This window comes from Crocodylus porosus, unplaced genomic scaffold, assembly GCF_001723895.1.
Source record: "Crocodylus porosus isolate Cpor-Errol unplaced genomic scaffold, CroPor_comp1, whole genome shotgun sequence".
Lineage (NCBI taxonomy): Eukaryota > Metazoa > Chordata > Crocodylia > Crocodylidae > Crocodylus > Crocodylus porosus.
The window spans coordinates 31808021-31827983 of NW_017728914.1; the positions used below are offsets into that span (position 1 = coordinate 31808021).

Consider the following 19963-nt stretch of genomic DNA (forward strand, 5'->3'; position numbering starts at 1 on the left):
GAGAACATCAGCATTGTGAAGAAGAGCTAAAAACTATGGCAACAGATCAAGATGGTGATGTCAATATAACAAATACATCACAACAAGACATGCAAGATATCCAATCCAACAGAGAAACCTGGATCTGCCTATATTAGACATCCAAGCAGCTCTGATGCAAAGAAGTGAACTGACCAGATTTTGTTGGAAAGAAATAGTTTCTTCTTCAAGAAGTCAAATCAAAAAAGTTGTGTGGTATTGGACCATATAAACACTCTAAAAAGTCATTCCTGTAACAAATAGTTTTATAGGGTGATAATCTAGCGTTATTTGTTTGGGGAAGAGAAACAATAGCTAGCAGGAAGGGACAACAGGGAAGGCCTTTTTATTCTCCCTGAGAAAGTAGGGCAATCGGCTAGTTACCTCGGATGTCTGTACACACATGCACAGAACCCAAGAAACAAGCAGGTAGAATTGGAAGAAGTCCTCGCAGTCCCAGAACTATGACGTGACTGGAATAACAGAGACTTGGTGGGATAGCTCATGTGACTGCAATACTGTCATGGATGAATAGCCAAAATGACAGACTTCATTTCCCAGCAACCTCTGCCCAAATGGCTCTCGGCAAGAGCCATGCAGGGAGGGCATGTACTGGGCAGGGAGCTGCTCCAGGGCTGGGATCCCAGGGTGATGACGGTGCGGGGCTGTGGCAGCGCCGTGACCTGCTCCCTTGCGCACTCCTGCCCGTGGAAGCTGCTGTCATCACAGGGGAGTGCAGGCATCCAAGGCCTGCCCCCCAAGAGCTCAGGGTCTCCCTGACCCTGCCCACTTGTCTCGCTCCCGGCCGTGGCCCCACCCAACCCGTCCATGTCCTGCCCCTGGTGGTAGGTGTGGGGCGGACAGGCTAGGGTACCCAGGCAGCGGGACTGGGTCGGGTGGCAGCCTGGGAAACGGAGGCCTGTTGAAAGTCACTGAGTTAGGGTCAGAGGGGAGAGCAACAAGGGTGATGTTGGGGTGGGTGTCTGCTATAGACCACCAGATCAAGAGGATGAGGTTTCTTTCAAACTGCTAGTGGTGAAAGAATAGGTTTAGGGACTATTTAGGAAAGCTGGGCACGTACAAGTCCACGAGGCCGGACACAGCACACCTAAAGGGTGCTGTGGGAGTTGGCCAATGCGATTGCAAAGCTGCTGGCCATCATCTCTGAAAACGTGTGGCGATTGGAAAAGGTCCCAGATGATTGGCAAAGGCCAAATACAGCATCCATCTTCAAGAAAGGGAAGAAGGAGGATTGGGGGAGACTACAAACCAGTCAACCTCACCTCCATCCCCAGAAAAATCATGGATCCTCAAGGAATCCATTTAAAAGCACTTGGAGGAGAAGCAGCTGATTAGGAGCATGGACTAAGGGCAAGTCCTGCCTGACCAACCTGATTGTCTTCTCTGATGAGATGACTAGCTGAGTGGACATAGGAAGAGCAGTGGATGTGATATACCGTGACTTTAGCAAGGCTTTTGATATGGTCCTCCAAAACATTCTCATGAGCAAGCTAAGGAAGTACAGGTTGGATGAATGGACTGTAAGGTGGATAGGAAACTGGCTGGATCAGACTCAAAGGGCATGACATCTAGTTGGCAACTGATAAAAGTGGAGTGCCCCAGAGGTCGGTCCTGTGGCCGTTTTTGTTCAATATCTTTATCTGGAAGATGGGATGGATTGCACCCTCAGCAGGTTTGCAGACGACACCAAGCTGCAGGGAGTAGTCTATATGCCGGAAGGTAGGGCTAGGATTCAGAGAGACCTAGACAAATTGGGGGATGGGAACAAAGCAAAAAACCCAAACAAACCCATCTCACAAAGTTAAGTGCGAAGTCCTGTACTTGAGATGAAACAATCCTATGCACCAGTACAGCAGACAATAAGCTGAATATTATGGGCCAGCAGTGTGTCCTTGTTGCCCAGGCAGCTAATGGCATACAAGGCTGCATTGGTAGGAATGTTGCCAGCAGATCAAGGGAAGTGATTCCCCTCTATGTGGCATTTGTTAGGCCACATCTGGAGTCCCGTGTCCAGTTTTGGGCCCCCCGCTGCAGAAAGGATGCGGACAAATTGGAGAGAGTCCAGTGGAGGGCAAGGAAAATGACTGGGACACATGACTTGTGAAGAGAGGCTAAGGGAACTGGGCTTGTTTAATGTGGGGAAGAGAAGACTGAGGGGGGGATTTAATAGCAGCCTTGAAGTACCTGCAGGGAGGTTGCAAAGAGGACGGAGCTGGGCTGTTCTCAGCGGTGACAGATGACAGAACAAGAAGCAACAGTCTCAAGCTGCAGCAAGGGAGATTTAGGTTGGATATCAGGAAAAACTCTCACTGGGAGAGTGGTGAAGCACTGGAACAGGTGACCCAGAGAGGTGGTGGACTCTCCATCCCTGGAGGTTTTTAAGACCCAGTTTGACAAAGCCTTTACTGAGATGATGTAGTTGGGGCTGGTCCTGCTTTGAGCAGGGGGTTGGATTAGATGCGACCTCCTGAGGTCCCTTCCAACCCTCACTTTCTGTGATTCTAAGAATTAAAAAAAAAGCCAGAACAAACTAAAAAAAAGGAATGAAAAAAATTAAATCTTTCCATCTTTGCAGTAAGTATTGGGTTCCAGGGAACTGGGTTATCAGTCTCTTGGTTTCCATTTATTTTTCCTTTGTTCACTTCACTCTAATTAGCTGTCATGCAGTCCTTTGTCCAGAGTTAGTGTATTGCTCTGGGAAGCTTTGAACTGCTCTCAGAAGTAGACAGAGTCATTTGGATGTGCTCTGTGGTCTTAAAGATGCTCTTTGCAGAGCAATGATCAGACAATGAGGTACTTCAAGGCCATCAGGGACTTGGAAATCACAACCCCACAGGGAGATTCAGCTAGCTGGTTTTAGCTGCAGTTCACGTGGTGCAGATCTCGACCAAAGCATCTCTCTGGCCAAGTGCTGTAGCAAAGGGCTCTGCCCAGTGAAAGAGAAATAACAGATTGCGCAGAAGGACACAAGAACATAATCAAGGCTATGTGTGATACACATGGGGAGGAATCAACCCAATTTGTTTGCTCAAGTATTCATTGCTTTACACAGTTAAACAACTTTATTAGTAACAATATTGAAGTTATTGGGTGGGGAGAAAGTCACTTCTGGCTCAGGTAGCAGCTGAAGGCAGCGAGAGTCCCGCTCTGCTTCATAAAGGGGTATGTACCTTTTGCACTCCCTCAACAACCAGTGCAAGTTAGAAGCATCCATTGACAAGGTGATGATGGAGAAGGGGTCATTCTGAGTTTAATCTCCCTAATTAATGGAGGCTTTTGCTCAACCAAAGTAACCTATTTTATCGAAGCATGTCTCCCTACCTCAAACTTTTCAGTAAAGAAGGGGGGAGCCTGGCTTCTATCAACTGACTGGATCTAATTGTGTGTCAATATAAACAGGGTGAGCCAAGCCAGCAAAGCCATTTTGACACCATTTCCTAAGAGACAGAAGCCCTGGCATGTGATGCAATGCCATTCTCAGATACAAGTACTTATAGGAAACACCCCAAGCTGTGTGCATGCTTGAGGGGTTCTGTTCAGCAACTCTTCTACTCCAAAAGGTACTTAAATAGTTTTAAAATGCTCCATCATTTCACTCTTAAATCAAGGAGACTCGTGCAGTTACATTAACTTTGTTAAAAGCCAACAAATAAAATTTACACAGAGCCCTTCCGACTCCTATTAATTCCCCACTTTCTCATTCCTCAAATTTAAAAATAAGCTCCATTTAAGTCAGAGGATTTGATCATTTGCCCTTATATGATAGAAGACACCATATCAAATGGAAATCAGTGAACCAAAACCTAATATTGCCACCTTTCCTACGTAGGAGCATCTTTAAGCATGTGTTTAGTTGCACTGGCTTGGACCAGGTTAAGCACATACATCAGGTTTTGCAAGAGACAGACCCAGAAGCATTTGTGTGAGCAGCATTTTTACGTACTGCCAAACAGAAATGGAGGGGACACCAAAGGGCACAAATCTGAGTGATCTCATTATTTAGAGAGACTGCCTGCATCCAGGAGAATCTGCTCAACATCTTAGTTGAATGCAAACTTGCTCAGATATTTCAGTTCAGCAAAGTGGCACAAACCTGCAAGATCCCTCCCTGCTCCAGAATACTGCTACCAAGCTGGCATCCATTGTCCAGAGAAACGTGTGCATACAACAGGTTTTCAGAAAACAGTTCCTGTGGTACATCTTGTTTTTAGGCATTATCTTCCGGGTTTTTTCCTCCAAGGCCTGCCCATAAACACACAGATGGTCAGGAACTTTGTGTAGATTGCTTAGTGTTGAGATGATACTGCTGCCATAATAGTCCAGGAGATGTGCCAGAGGCAAGAAGTCCTGTGGGTCATCTCTTTTATTGGACCAGCTGTATGGTTGGTATAGACACAGGCAAGCTTTCAGCTAATCACCAGACCTTTCCTCGAGCCTCAAAGTGAACTTTATTATTATTATTTTTTAAGTAACACCTTCCTTCTTTCAGTCAGGCTTTTAAAAAATGACTTGACCACAAAGAACAGGAAAGGGCATTACAGCTTTAGCAAAGTGGTGCTCCAAAGCCCCAAACCGTCAGTACCGGAGCAGCCAAAGGGCACGTTTAGTCCTGTTGAGTCTCTTGGTTGCAAAGCTAAGAACTATACAACCCAGTGCAAAGAAAGCATACATGGTCCAGTCTCACAGGAGCCACTTCCCTTCCATTTGCACATCAGTCCAACCTAATGGTGAATGGAAGTGATCAGATCAAAACTAGATTTGTGCTTGGATTTTACCTCTTCCCTCCATCTGGCAAAGCACATGGGATGGACAGATTTCATAGACATTAGGGGCTGGAAGGGACCTCGTGAGATCATCGCGCCATAGGCGGGAAGTCAGCTAGGATCAAGTGACTCCAGTAAGAAATATATCCACCTGTTTTTTGAAACAGCCCAGAGTAGGTGCTTGCACCACTTTGGGTGTGGGGAGGGGAGTTTGTGCCAGACCCTGGACACTTGCATCGTAAAGAACTTTTTTTCTTACGTCTGGTCTAAATCAGCTTTCCTGGAGTTCACGGCCGTTAGACCTTGTTATCCCCTGGGACCTTGTTATCCCAGCTCTTCTCTGGCCGGCTCACGTATTACATTTATGGAGCACCCCCTATTTCCAATGATGTGAGTGGGGGCCTGGGGCATGAAGCCCAGTATTACAACAGTTTCTAGAGGAATCTGTCATTTCTTAATTCTGAATCTCTGTCACGCACCAGCCAGGACTCAGAGAAGGCTCCGCCATCCCTGTCTATCATTCTGGTTTCTGTAGCACAACACTTTCATACGAAGATAAATGGCTAGCCTGTTGCTCCCCTCCATCTCGGGGCACAAAACCTGGAGGACCTGTGGACTGCTTTTTGTCTGATGCCTTCCCTTTGACCTGTCTGGCTTGGGTGGTCATATCACAGAGCTAAAACTCCCACTGCCAGAGCCCTCAGGGTCACTGAGATGCAGTGCTCAAGGACTTCTTAATTACCTTGGACAATTTCTTACTATTTTAACTAGCCTTCTGTTGAAATGCATCTGTAGAGTATCAGCTTATGCATCTCTACTATATTTTACAAGACTTCTGCTATGCAAACCTGGGCTGATCAGACAGACTTTACTCCCTCCTCCAGCTCGGCTGGCTCTGTGGGACTCCCTCCCTGCATGCACGAGGGTTACTCACAGGAGTAAATGAATACAGAGCTAGGAGCAGAGGACAAACAATGAAGGATGAGTTTATATCATTAAATCACATCTAGCCAAGGATTTGACTTTTTCCTTTGGCCTCCAAGTCATGTCACTATTTCAGTCTGTTTTTAAATATTTAACCATAAAAGCCAGCTGCAGCTTCACTGAGGCCAAGCTTTTTTTAATGTCTTCAATAAATAAATAAATAACTCTATGCAAAAAATGAGGCACATGCCAAAAACATGGGTAAAAGCATCAAACAAAAGGCACACAGCCCCCAAGATTTACCCCAAATGTAGCATGGCCGATATGCCCTGGAAAGCCTTGAAAGATGGAAGCTGGTTCCTCAAGTAACTGTCATCTCTAAAAACTGGCAGTGTTGAAATAAGATGATTTTAAAAAAGAAAAGAAAAGAAAAGATGATTATTTTTTAATCAGCAGCACACCCTCTAGGCCTCCAGAAAGCTGTTCCATAACTCTCTTGCTATGCTCTTCAGAGAAAAGCAGGATCATAAGGGGGGGAAAAAATAGCAAAAGCCCAAAAATTGGGCTGCTGCTCCTGGAAAATTTTGGCTGCATAGTTAGACAAAACAAATCCCTGACAGCAAGCGGTGTAAGACTGATTGTGGGGGGGGGGGGGGGAGCGGCAGAAAATCCATTAATTGAGACATAATTAGACTGGACAGAGCAATTTGGGAATGTACTGGGTGGGGGAACAACCCCTTCATCCTTGGGGTAAGTGCAGGACTGGCCTTACTGCTGTACGTGTTATTTCACAGTCTCTCAACCTGTGGTACGCGTACCCCTGGGGATATGCAAGACACAGGCAGGGAGTATGCAGGTACCCCAACACTCTCTCTCTCGCCCTCTTTTCCTCTCAAAACTATGGCAAAAAATTTGGTGCAATTAAAAAAGTTAAATTTCCCAGTAACCATTTGGTTCAGCCCTCATAGCTTTGGCCAACATCACTTCTAGCCCAGGTACCTACCTGAGTTGTAAAAGGTGGCAACCCTACACACACCAGATCAGACATCTGTCATATCATGGCTTTGTATACACAGCCCTTCTTCTAACATATACTACACATTAGTCTGTAGATACAAAAATCCCCTGGAAAATTGAGTGGTGGGGTACTTATTAAAATTTTCAGAAGTTAGGGCGTACTTGCTACTTAAGATTGAGAAACACGGTGTTATTTCATAAAAACTAAGAGCATGTTAGGAAGTAAGATGAAAGAGGGGTTGTGCAGGCACCAAGGGTTCAGTCCTGAGCACTCTGCTCCCTACCCAGCACGGCACGCAGGCAGGCAAGCAACTTCACCGAGAGCAACTGCTGGATCGGGGCCCTCGTGTGGTACGCGAGCACAGAAGTTGTGAGTGCCTTTATCTCAAGGTCCTACTCCATCAAATCACCACCAAAAGAAAGCGATAGGGTGGGGTGGGGGCAGAAAAGAGAAGTCACCTCGTCACCTGCCACTTCTGCTCTTCCATTGGATCAGTCTGTGCATTTGACTGCAGTTTGGGCCAGAAGTGGCACTGTGCTCCAACCACTTTGTACCATGGCATGATGCGAAGCTGATAACGGAGGCTCAAAAAGGTTCATTCAGCAGAGTGGACTCGCCCAATGCTGTGAAAGTACCAAAGTGGCATCTGCAATCCCTTCCTTGCTGCCACTAATCCCCGCCTGCCCTGCTGGCCCTCTGCCTAGTGAGCAGCTGACCCAGGATCAAAGGAGATCAAAAGCATAATGTCACCCCTGCACACTCCCCTTTCCCGAGTCGTGCTGTGTGCTCCCTGGCTGGGACCCAGGGTGAACAGTCAGCTTCAGTACAGACACTTTTCTAGATGTGCATGGGTTTTTACAAAGGGACAGGAGGGAGGGAAACATTTAAGTCAAAAGAAGTTTGCATACTTGGCAGGAGGGCTCGGCTGTAATGATTGTCCTCTCATCGTCAAAATCCAGCAGGATTTGGGGTTGGCAGTGGTTTGGTTGAGCAGAGGGATTTCTGGAGGTAAACCCAGCTGGTACCCAGATGAAATTTAGAGCAGACTGTATTCCTGCACACTGCCAACTTTCAATGTTAAGGAGGCATGTTAATAGCACCACGGCACCTCCTGTTGCGTGATAGGAAAAGATTGACTGCCACAAGTACAAGAACAGGTGGGGCTGTAATTGGGTCACCGAATCAGCTTGCTTGCAGCTTGGAAGGCTCTCGCAGTGCAAGTTAGTTATCGGGCCTGCTGTGCTCTTCCATCCTGGCCTGGAAGGCGCACGAGTAGGTTCTTTCAACACACAGAAAGTGTGCTCCCCAGCTGAAGTGCTCTGTCATTTTTGCAGGGACGGGAAGGTTTATTGCCCCTCCAGTCCGATTTCCCAAAAGAAAAAGATTGTAGCATGTCCCTTGCCCCGATCACACTAGGTCAGATCCAATTCAGCACAGTGAGCAACTAGATCCATGCTCTTGTCCTACGTTTCCGTGTGCTCAATCACCAGTAGGGTGTAGCACTCGAAAGCAAAGCGCACTTTAACATACACGGAAAAGGTGCTTCTATTGCATGTGGGCTCATGACACCCAGCCCACAGAAAGGAGCTCCTTTTCCACTGTCAGCTAGAAAAACCATGCTTCTCTGCGGCTGTCATCGACATCTGCTGCCAGACAGAGGCCTCCCCAGGGGCGCGCACTGCTGATCTTGCCGCTCTGAACACTGGCTAACTGACAAAGCTCCCAGATAACTCCTTAACATTTAAATAGCTTTCTACTGATGCCCTGTCAAATATATTGTTCCCTCCAGCCAGACTGGCTTCATAGAAACAAGCCAGCAAGAAATAAGAAGTTCAGTCAAACAAGCCACAAGAAGAAAAAAAACAAAAACAAAAAACCTTTCCCTGCTCACAACCTTTCCTCTGCCCCCAGCTTATCGGGGGCAAATCCGTTCTCTTCCCAAGGGTTTCTAGCTGGCTTTCTTTCAATGGCTTAGCATATCAGACACCAGTGGCCACTTCATCATGGCCAATTTGGCCCACTGATTGCTGGAGCATCAGCAGCTTCCCAGCTCCACCTGGGAATGGTCAGAGAGCAAATTTCCATCAGTTTTAGAGGCCAGAATGAACTGCAAGGGATGTTAAAGAGTCATTAGCCACTGGAGACTCTCCAAACAGCAGGTGTCTTAGGCACGCTCACCGTCTAGGGGGGTCTTCCAACTTCAGCCCACCCCACACATGCCTCGGGCAAAAAAGAATCCTGCATCCCCCCCCATGTATAGAGAGACATCCTATCTCTATACATATAGAGAGTGGTTGGGAGAAACCCCAACAAGGGTCTCCCAACCACTAACACCACAAGGGCTTCAACCTACCTGTCTTCCAACCATCTCACCAGCAAAACTAAACCATCACCCTAAGCAAGCTTTCCTTTGTTTGATCGAGTGCAGCATACCTTCAGCCGCCTCCTTTCACAATACAGGTACGTACACTTAAGCCAGTTAAGTCACTGATAAGTCTGAGGAGGTTTGGTGTCCACTCATACCGTAAGTCACTGGGGAAAACGAATGGTTTCCCAAAAGTTTCCATCTTGGGTTAAGAGGTACGGGAACACTATTGTTGCTTATTACAGGAGGCGTTTGCAGTGGGAACACAAATTAGAGGAGTGGGCATGGGGTCAGGAGCCAGGAAGCTTTGGGCTCTATAACCATCTCTCGCCCAACCTTTCTGTGACTCCGTCTACGCCAGGCCTTTAACTGGCAGTTTTGAACTCTATCCACGATTCTACCTAGAACTTAATTCTGATTTTGGCAGGGAAAAAGAAAAGACAGCTATTCTAACTATTTTACATTTCTGAGCCTTTTTACTTTTACAAGTTCCCATTCCTACCAGTTACCTGAACAGCCAAGTCATTAGAGCTAGAACCACTTAAGTTAGTTAAAATCCTATTAATTAGAGCTTCAGCTATCTCCCAACAACGAGCCTCAGTCTCAGATTTACACCTAGAAGTGACATGATGACTGTGATGATGGCCTACATCCCAGGGATGCTGTGGGGGTTAGCAAGCAGCTTTGAGATGCAAGGCGTGAAGCTGAGCGCTAAGCATTTGTATTCTGAGAACTTTTCCTTCAAATAAGATCTATAGCAGCAGAAATTGAGGCTGATTTTCTAGCATACAAATCTTTCTGGAAAACAAACCAATAGCCAACCCATCATCTTGCCGACACCTGAAGCTCTGATGAAAGCAGAGCTGAATTGTTCAGAACAAGACAGGACTTTTTCGCTTTGGTAAGAGCAGGAAAGCAATTAAAGAATTTTTTTTGCAAAAATCCTGTTGGTCTAATAAAAGATATCACCTCTGTCCACAAGCCCCGATTGCTTTTTTGGATTCTTTAAAACTTGAACTGCACTAAACCTACTAACTGTGTCATTCTCAAAAAATAACGAACGATCCTAAAGCAACAGGAACAAACAACAAGACAATGCAAGACCAGACCCTCCCAGCTGAGAAAGAGGGACGAACTTATAAATGGCCTGGCATTTCCTGCCCACAAAGCAGAGAGCAGACTGCAGGGCATAGTCCACTAGACTCCAGCAACAACAAATGAACAACTCCTCCTTATGCCCAATTCAGTAGGTGAGCACCTGCTGCTTAACCGATTTCTGAGCTGGAATGCAATTGCCATATTTCAGCTCCTCTCAGGTTAGTGGCACAAATTTATCCGAGGCCTTCAGTTACAACAGCAGTGGAGAAAAGAAGATTGCAACATTTGGAGGGAGGAGGAAACGTTACGACTAAAAACAACACCCATGAACTCCCTGCATGCCTCCTCATACATTTTTAGCTATGTTATCCCTTAAAACACCAACCCAAAGCACAGATGATCACACACACGCAACACAGATTTATACGTTTAAATATCAGCCTGGAATTTCTTGGTGGCACTGAAGTCTGCCAAAAGGCGATGGCTGCCAAAAGTCATTTTCATGCAGGACTTGTGCTAAAAATTGTGCTTCAACAGCACTACTGCGCTTGCGCTACAAATCAACATAAACACACGGATTTTTAAATGTGTTCTAATCTCTTCATTCACACATGGCGGATCCAAAATTATTATTGATGCGCCAAGAAGGTATAATGATACAGCAGTTGGAAAAAAAACAAAACAAAAAACAAACATCATTTATTTTCAGCAATTAAGTCCAGCATGCCAAGTCACCCTTCCTGCAAGGGAGCCTGCAAAGGAGCATTCATCCAGAATGCAAGTAGGGTAAGGAAACCCAATCAAACCTGATGGGAAACTCGGACAAGAGGTAATGCAAACTAGAGTCAGGCTAGTTCCATGAATCCGATCTTTGGAAGCCCAGAACAGAAAAGGTCTAAAAGCAGGAATATCTGGGGCTAGTTAAATAACTTCATATGTTGAGACCAAGATAAGGTTACACAGAGCCTCTTGCAGAGAGTATGGTCATCATGTTTATTTGATTGGTTTTCATTACTCTCAAAATAACTTTGGCAGCCTTAGAAAAAATAAATTTTAAAAGCTGTCTCCCACTGATGTCGTCATGTTTAATTAGTTAATGTTTGCTAAAGCGCTCTGAAGATGGATAGCTTTGCAAAAAGGGCAACTTGTGCTGTACTGTTTTGGACCTTTGTAATCAAATGCTGGAGGTTGGATCCTGCTCCCAGCCAACATGTGTGTTGCCTTTGATTCCAATGAGAGCAGGCTCCGGCCCATGGTTATTTCAGCTCTCAAGCACTGAAAACCAGGCCAACATAGCTTGTTTACATCTTTCCTCATGCACCCATACCATGAATGCAGCATGGGACACAGCACTCGAGGCAAACAAGGCCTGCCAGAGGGTCCTTGCAACACAGGGACATAGGCCATTTCACAGCACTTTTACAAGAAGCTGTCAAAAAATCTGCCATCTGATTGAATTAGCAAGGGTTAAGTTTTAAAAGAAGCCTCATTAAATGCCCTAATTTTTCAAAGTGGTGCATATCCCACAGTTCCAACCTATTTAGGCACAGACAGAAGTACAGATCCCTGCTGTAACTCACAGTGCTTTTCAAGCAGCACCATGAGTTAGTGATCCCCCAGACCCAAAAGACGTTCACTGCTGGGTCCCGGAGGTTGGGGGATTCAGCTGCAATTTGGAGCAGCTGCAAGTCTGCAGCCATTCTCCCCCCAGCCCTGGCTCTGTCTTCAAAATGGGAGCGGGAGGCGGGGAAGAGAAGGGAGCAGAGATAGTTGGGTCTGGGTTTTTTTTTCCAGACAGCTCTTGTGGGGGGAGGGGAGTAAGTTGAGGGTCCCCATCTCAGAAGCGCTGCAATCTACTTGCCAATCTCCTTGCCACTGGGCAACCCCCAGACCTAGCTCCCTTTGGTCCCTTTCCCCCTCCCATTCTGAAAATGGCGCAGAGAGCAGGGCTGCCCAGCCCTGCTCCTGGCACACACAGACAAGTTAATGACAGCCTCCACTTTGGAGCATCTTCATCTGATCCCATATAATGAGGATTCAGGTCGTCATGGAATCAGGCCCTTTTAAAGCACTCTGCAATCGTGCACTTGTGTTTGGTTACGGCTGTAGAGAGCTTTCAAGGGCCAGATCAGTGAAGATCATCACTTCTGTCTGTGCCTAACTTGTGTGCGCGTGGGAAACACCCCCTGGATTTTTATGCTCTAACATACTAGGATATCTTCCCCAGTCCAGACTTGCTTGCAAAAGGATTTTATCTGTCCTTTGTGGTGGCAGGTGAAAGGACATAGGAAAAGACTTGACCAATCAGCACTCAAGTGATTTTGCCTGTATCCCATCTGCAAACAAAATCCAGACAGTGCTAAAGCCTAAATACGCTCCTCTGCTCATCCCACCTTCTGCCAGGTAAACTAACCTGGGCTTAAGCACACCCAGATGACAGGATGGGGTTGAGCTAGACACAAGCCCAGATTAGCTCCGCAAAGCAGTGATACAGCTGGTTGCAAAACAGGGTATATTCTAGCCAGCGAACCTTCAACCTTTACAGTCTTAGACTGGATAGTTAAGGTTTTTGAAGGTTTAAGTGAACCAAGCATCCAAATGCTTCTGAAATCAGAGTGTGGGTCCTTTAGATTACTTAGAAAATCCTAGGAGAAGGCTTAAAGAGAAAGTGCAGGCTCATTTAGCTGCTTTGTAACAGGGTAAAAAAAGCTGAAAGAGTTTGAGAGCTGACAGAGATGTATTTTAATTCACCTCTTTTGCCAGACGCACATGGTTTTAATCGCTTGGAAATAGAACAATCTGCTGTCTTATGGGTGCAAAGAACCATTCCACTATTTACTTTCTTTGTAGCCGAGAAATTATTAGGAAATACTTGTCACACATTAGTGAGCGGTTCCAATAACTACACTGAATATGTCACACAGTTTTGTAATACATGCACACAAAAAATCCCCAACCAACAACAACATTAATACGAGATGAAGACTGAGATTCTTATCATGCAGAGGTCAGGAATTTCAGAGTTAAGGTTTCTTCTCAATACTTCTAGTGAGAGCATACAAAGTGTTCACTTGCACAATGCATCTCATTCTTGCACCATATATGTGTGTGTCTGACTCATAAAAGATGGTCTTAGCAGGCTGTGAGTGACCAATATTCCTCACTGTTTGATGCTTTTAGGTACAAATTACATAGAGAGAAGTGGACATCTTGGTCCAGCATGCAATGGACAAATTTCAGCATCAAATAATTATCAGGCACCTTCGGTCTCAGATGGATGCAGACGGACAAGATCCTTATCCCTAGGGCCATCCTTATGTGCCAGGATCAGGGTGTACCTGCCAAAGTAAGCCTGAACTGCTGTTCATGCCCTTTTCCAAATGCATAGACACTAGAATATGAACATGATTAGCCTTGGTGGCCTCCCTGCAGCTTTTAAGTTAGAAAACTCCCAGAACTGCCCATCTTTGGAGGGTATCTTCCCTCTGATGTGCACCTCAGAGATCTTCACTAGGGCTGTGCAGAACAGCTATGTGTAGTTCTGGTTTTGATTCGGCCGTTTTGGAGGGACAGCGATTCGTTTTGGTGTTTTGCATCACTGTTCTGTTTCGATTCAGCCAAATCGGTCTCGGAGTTTCAAGGCTGATTCGGATCGGCCAGGGAGAGGCAGGCACAGCCAGGTGGCTGCAGGTTCTCCCGTGGCTCCTCTGGTTATGCCTGCCTCTCCCCGGGCAGGGGGAGCTGCCAGAGAAGCCTCCATAGCTGTCCTGCCCAGCCCCAGCCTCCTGGCACTTAAAAACAAAAAAAGCACCACACTCACTGGCTGTAGCAGCAGTAATGAGGGCCTCTGGGGTGTTTCAGAGCCTCCTGTTTTGTTTTGGATTTGGTGTTTCAGGTGCCAAAACACCTCCAAAACGACACGGCTGCCAAAATTTTGCACAGCCCTAATCTTCACGTACAAGTTACTTTCCTAGACAGAAGGAGAGGGTATCCATTGCTTCCACAGCCACATCCCTCTCCCAGTCCCCACAGAGGGCAGGATGGATGCTTTAGTAATGAAACAGGTCCATGCCAGGGCCATAGAGATTTGCGATAAAAGACAATGCAGCCTGGAGCTGTTTGGAGAAGTAAGGGAGTAGAGGGGCCAGAGGACAGAAAACATGGTAAAAGCCAGAGCAAACATAAGCAGTACAAAGCTACTTTACAGATGGCCCTGACTCTTACTAGATCCCAGGGGACTGGTCAGATTTGGAACAGCTCTCGTCCAGTCGTCCCCGTGCCTCCCTCCCCTGAAAAATGTCAGCAGGGAATCCCGCAAGAGAACACTTGCGGCAGTTCCCTCTAGAGTCCAATCTCGTCCCACCTTCATTAATTTTCCTGACAGTAACTGGAAACTATGCATCAAAGAAGTCGGTCTTGTACTTGATCCAGCAGAAAGCCTATAGGCTTGTACATCCGCATCACTCAAGTGCCCCGTTTGAGTCTAGTCCAATAACAGATAGCTATTTCTTTTTTAAGTTTTTAAAAGTTTGAATGAAATACTTACTGGGCTCTAATATGAGCCTGTCCACACTCAAGTCCTTCAGGCTCCTATAGCACTGATTGGAACAGTCCCCTTATTACTCATAAATGCGGATAAACCTTCTGGCAAGGCAGCCATTACATTTATAAAGTGTCTTGCATGCAAAAGATGGCAGAGAACAATGCCTAAAAACATAATACAAAAAAAGCAAGACAGCCACAGGCTGAACACCAGGAAGGTGAGTGGAACAGAGACTTCTTATTGCATTTTTTAGCTTTTTCCAGGGACCCATCTACTGAGAAGGTCAGTGAGAAGCAAGCTGCATCACTTGACCGACTAATAAACAAGTGTCCTTGCACCTGCTGAATTTCTCACACTGCAAAGGCCATGTGAGGATAAGAACCAGAGAAAGACAGGGAACTGGCACACACACAAGTCCCCTACAAAATATACAGGGCCCAAGTCAGAAATCACACATAATACAACCCTTCAGCTGATCCAGTGCTTCGCAAGAAATGATGCGTGGGGCAACATGCACCTGGTCAGAATAAAAAGCCTGGGAAAAATTGGAGGCAGTAAACAATGAAGGGTTATGACAGCAAAAACAAAGCTAGAAAACAAGCATTCATATTATCAGAAACACAGACCTGAACTTGATAGCTGCTCTGGGGCACTGACCCGCTCACAGCTTCTGGGACTTGTGCAGACTCTCTTACACAAGGGTCATGGAGATAGTTAAGTCTCAGGGAAATTTCTAGCTACAATTGAGGGGGAAAATGTTGGCTGCTCTTGCAGAAGCAGCACTACACAACAAGGAAGATGCATGTCAGGTTGCGAAAGCACACACAGTAGCAAGCACCGAATGCACTTCACCCCCATATCATGCAATCTGGCATGACAGCGGTGTTTTAAAACCATCTTTCTTATGGCCGTTCTCACTTTGTTTCTATGGCATTCATGAAATAATATGGGCTCCCTCTGCTGGTCAACCTTGCGTCTAGGTCTCCAGTAGATTGGCTGTCTGCTTTCTATTTCAGAACATCCTCTATTTAATAAATAAAACCCCACCAAGAGTTAACACTCCCAATGACTCCCTTACAGTGTAATCACAGAGTCACTTCTTACTGCTGTTCTAATGTTTAAAAAAAAAAATGTTAAACAAGCCAAGATGTAAGCCATATTAAAAAAACATCTAGGGATGGGGGTGAAGGAGAAGTCAATGGCTTAGTCAACGCAACACAATTAATGCTAAACTGGTGTCCTGTACATCCCGTCAACCCGGATTTACAACTTCTGTATGTGACTTTAGGGTTCCCAGGAAAGGGCTAAATTAGCCTTATGTCTCATTTAATGCCATGATTTACCATGGGAAACCCTTCTCCAAAGAAGATGTTTTTCTAGCTATCACAGTTTTAAATGTGCTTGAATTGTTCTCCCCTTCCCTTGGCTTCCTTCCTTGTGGCACTGTTTTGAATCAGACTAAGAACTGCAAGAGCCCACCAATCTGGTAATAAGAGCATGAAGGACAGCAAGAAAGAAAGCAAATGCAAAGAGAATGAGAAATAGAGAAGCCGATCTGAGCAGAGCATCTGGCCTGGCCCCATCTCAAGAGATTTCTAGACCCCAAGATGACCTCAATGAGGACGGCAGGTACTCAACACCTGCTGGGAGCGACCTGTTCAACCATGGGGCAGAAAGTAATCTGGCCTTCTTCAATGAGGAACATCAGGGTGAGGTCTGCTCCGACTGAGGGAAGAGCAGCGGAAAGGGCTGGCAGTCAGTTACTACTGACTATAATAAGAACGTCACCAGCACATGGAATAACTCCTTTTTAAAAATCGCTGCCCTCATCATCCAAAGACAAACAAACAGACCCGCTGACCCTTTGACCGAGTGATGATTCTTGCATGCAGCAAAAGAGCCACTTAAATCTCAACTGCTTTTCACCCAGACACAGAAAAGGCTTTTTAACCCTTTGCTCAGATGACATTAGTCCTACCCCAGTACGGGCAACTCAATCTAAAAGGCTGCAGCCTAAGGCTAGGAACAGATTTATACACAAACCAGTGTAAGTGATCAGAAACTGGTTCAGATCTGTAACACAGCAGAAGTTCAGCACATATAAACCGCTTTTGAAATGGCCAAAACTGGTTTAAGATAAAACTTGGATGGAGGTAGTATCAGACTTATCTGGGTTAAGATAAATCAGTGTACTGAATTTCTGTCTCTGATCCCCTCCAGATTCAAGTTAACTCACAGTCCCCCAGCGTCCCAGGATTCTTTCTACTTCTCCCACAAACTGCGCCCCTCCCCCCCCCCACGCACACAGGGTGGGTGGGCTAACCTTGACCCACACAGCCTGCCCCAGCTGAGCAGGGAGGCAGGCAGGCAGGCATGCTGGCATGCTCTAGCCCCCGCCCCAGCTTCTTGCCTGGGTCACTGCAGGCATGTGGCTGCATTTCCAGAATCAAAAGTGAATGTCTGTTCACTTGCTTATCAGTTCAATCTACACAGCTTAGACTAACCTGCAAAGATTAAATTGATTCAGCCTCAGACTTCTTGACCGTCTGTACTTAGCCAAAGAGTCTGATCCTTCCCTGAACCATATGCTCCCAGAGCCCATACGCTTTGCTGAACTGGGACCCCAGGCTATATTCTGTCCAGTCCTAGAGCAGAAACAAAGACCAGTGGGCCATTTCTTGTTAGTTGGAAACTCCGAGGAAGCAAAATTAATTTTCTCCCCCTGGAGCTAAGATGTGCATGAGAAAAATGAGTCTTTTTTCCAGACTTTGACTGACATTCTAACATGGGTTAAAGTAACCCTGATTTGTGTCTCAGCTAATCTAGTTTGGTTGTAAGACAATCAGTCCAGACTTGGAGCATAAAGATTGCTCACATTAGCTAACCGCAAGCAAATAAGTTAAATAAAATTACTACAATTGCGTTAGTGCATGTAGAAGAACCATCACTGAAATATTTAAGACTATTATGCAGAATTTCAAGGCTTAAGATCAAAGGAAAAATCCCTCATTTTTGTCTCATGAGTAAAGAGTAATGCTGCGAGCCAGGCTCGGATAAGTCTCATGTCCAGCAAACAAGGACAATCCCAGCGTGCTTTTTTGTCTTTTATGCTTCCAAATGTTGTAACATTACACTTTGTGTACTAAAATAACTTTGTCTTAATCAGTGCCACTTAGGTGACTTTGGTTTCTGTACATGACGGAGAGTGATTCATCTGGACGCTTTTAATCTCAAATGCTGAAAATATTCTTCGTCTACACATGATGTACAGACAACTCCACATGGAGCATGCAGTCTATATTGTTTTAAGGATTATTTAGTCACTACTGACTATAAATGTTTTTTTAAATATTAGCACTTCTATGCATTTTGCATCGTCACAGTCTTGTACAAACATGAACTCACGTATCTTTCCATCTGTGCAAAAAGAAAAAGAAATACACCAGAGTGCAAGTAATTTAAACTCCTTACTATTACTAATACAAGCAGAGCCTTTAGGGTGTATTGTGTAAATGAATTTCCCACACAAACTAATTGAAGATGTTGACTGTTTCAAAGGAGCGTGCCCTGGCAAAGCAGAGCAGGAAGTCCCGACGGTTTAGGAAGTTCATTAAACTGTGTAATGGAATTTAAGTAGCCAGTGACAGCTTTCATGCAGTGCAGCAAGCTGGAGAAGCAGCTCGACCAGCCTACAAGGAGGAGTGCAAGAGCTTTCAATTATCACACACATTTCAGCTGCAGAGATATTGATGTCACTTAAATACCACTATTCAGCAGACTATTCAGGGCATGCAGCTCAGTGACTGTAATAGAGTGAAAAGGTTATTTAATAGTGCATATGCCTCCCTCCTCTAGCCCTGTACTCCTTTTTCATGTAAATAGGTCAATGCAAGACAATGGGGAAAAAAGTCCCGCTGATCAGAAAAGGGCGCTTCACCTAGGGAGTTCTAAACTCTTGAGCACATTCCACTAAATACAAAGTAGTAGCTAAAACAAAGGCGTGTGGGCATAATTAACCCAGGAAAAAAGGACTTAATTTACAGACAGCCAGACCTTGGAAGCAGTACAAATAAAACAGCACCGTTCTACATACCTGGTGGGCATACGCAGTCAGATGGAGCTTCTCGTGCTGTCCGTAACTTGGCTAGTCCTTCACCCATTTTCTGTTTACCAGGGGAGAAAAAAAAAATGATAGATAGTTAAAGACTGAATTTATATTGGCTGCATGTGCACGGACAACAAAACCAGAACACAAATTCCCTGCGTGTCGTATACAAACTTCATCCTATTTTCTTCGGGAGAGTTTAATAATAGCTTCTGCTAAAATGTCACTAAATGTTCTTGAAAATCTCCAGGTTGCCAGACCCTGCCACCAGTTACCCAATGTAACAACATCCTACCACGTCTTCCAGCAAATAACTGCTTTAATTTCCAAGGAAGAAGTTACTCGGCATGACAGATTGCTATCGCAAGCCCTTGGTAAGTACTCAAGAAGATGCTAATAGTGCTGCAAACTGTGTGGCTGATGCTCTCAGCTCAAAAGATGTCTACTGTGCTGCTCAAGTTTTAGCACCTCTTCTATGCCGACACGTGCTTCAAAAGAGACCCGTTTGCTAAGCCTGGACTGAGGTGCAGGATGTCATCGGAGGCAGAGCATGCCACTCAGAAGGATACCTTTTTGTCTTTTTCTAAAGCAATCAAAGGAGGACAAATACAAGATCCCTTGCCTTCTACAGTGTGTAAGACTCTTTTTTTTTAAATTACCCATTATTTATTTCTCCCCTTCAGTAGGCATCAGCAAAATATGGATACACGAGCTTTCCCTTCTGGGAATAGCTGGACAAAATGTTCTCCTCGGTTTGTCACACACAGTGTGAATCAAAGTACTTCCAGGGAAGTGAAATGACCCAGGGAACTCATCTTAATAAATCCATGGCACCAGCACAGATGCGACATTACACGAATGCTTTTTGTTTTTGCAAACCCACATTATATGCAAAATCTTTTTTTTTTGATTCACTATATATGGGTTCTGTTGTTTCAGGGACATGCTGAATTCGAACAATTCGAAAGAGGAATGAAAATGCTCAGGTTTTGAAGTGGTTCTCCCCAAACACCACTCTGTATAGCTGAGGATCAAGGGTCAGACATTACAATGCAATTTTTTTTCCTTTTTTTTCTTTTTTAAAAGGCAAAGCATCTGTGCTCCTGCC

At 45.3% G+C, this 19963-nt stretch overlaps 1 protein-coding gene across 1 annotated transcript in view; it reads right to left on the reverse strand.

Moving 5' to 3' along the window:
- COL23A1 (collagen type XXIII alpha 1 chain) overlaps positions 1-18909 on the reverse strand; it is a 284371-nt gene extending 265462 nt beyond the window's left edge. The window contains exon 1 of the mRNA XM_019535162.1: positions 18844-18909. The gene's annotated coding sequence lies outside the window, so the exon portion shown is untranslated. The remainder of the gene's footprint in view (positions 1-18843) is intronic.
- Positions 18910-19963: the final 1054 nt, after the last annotated feature.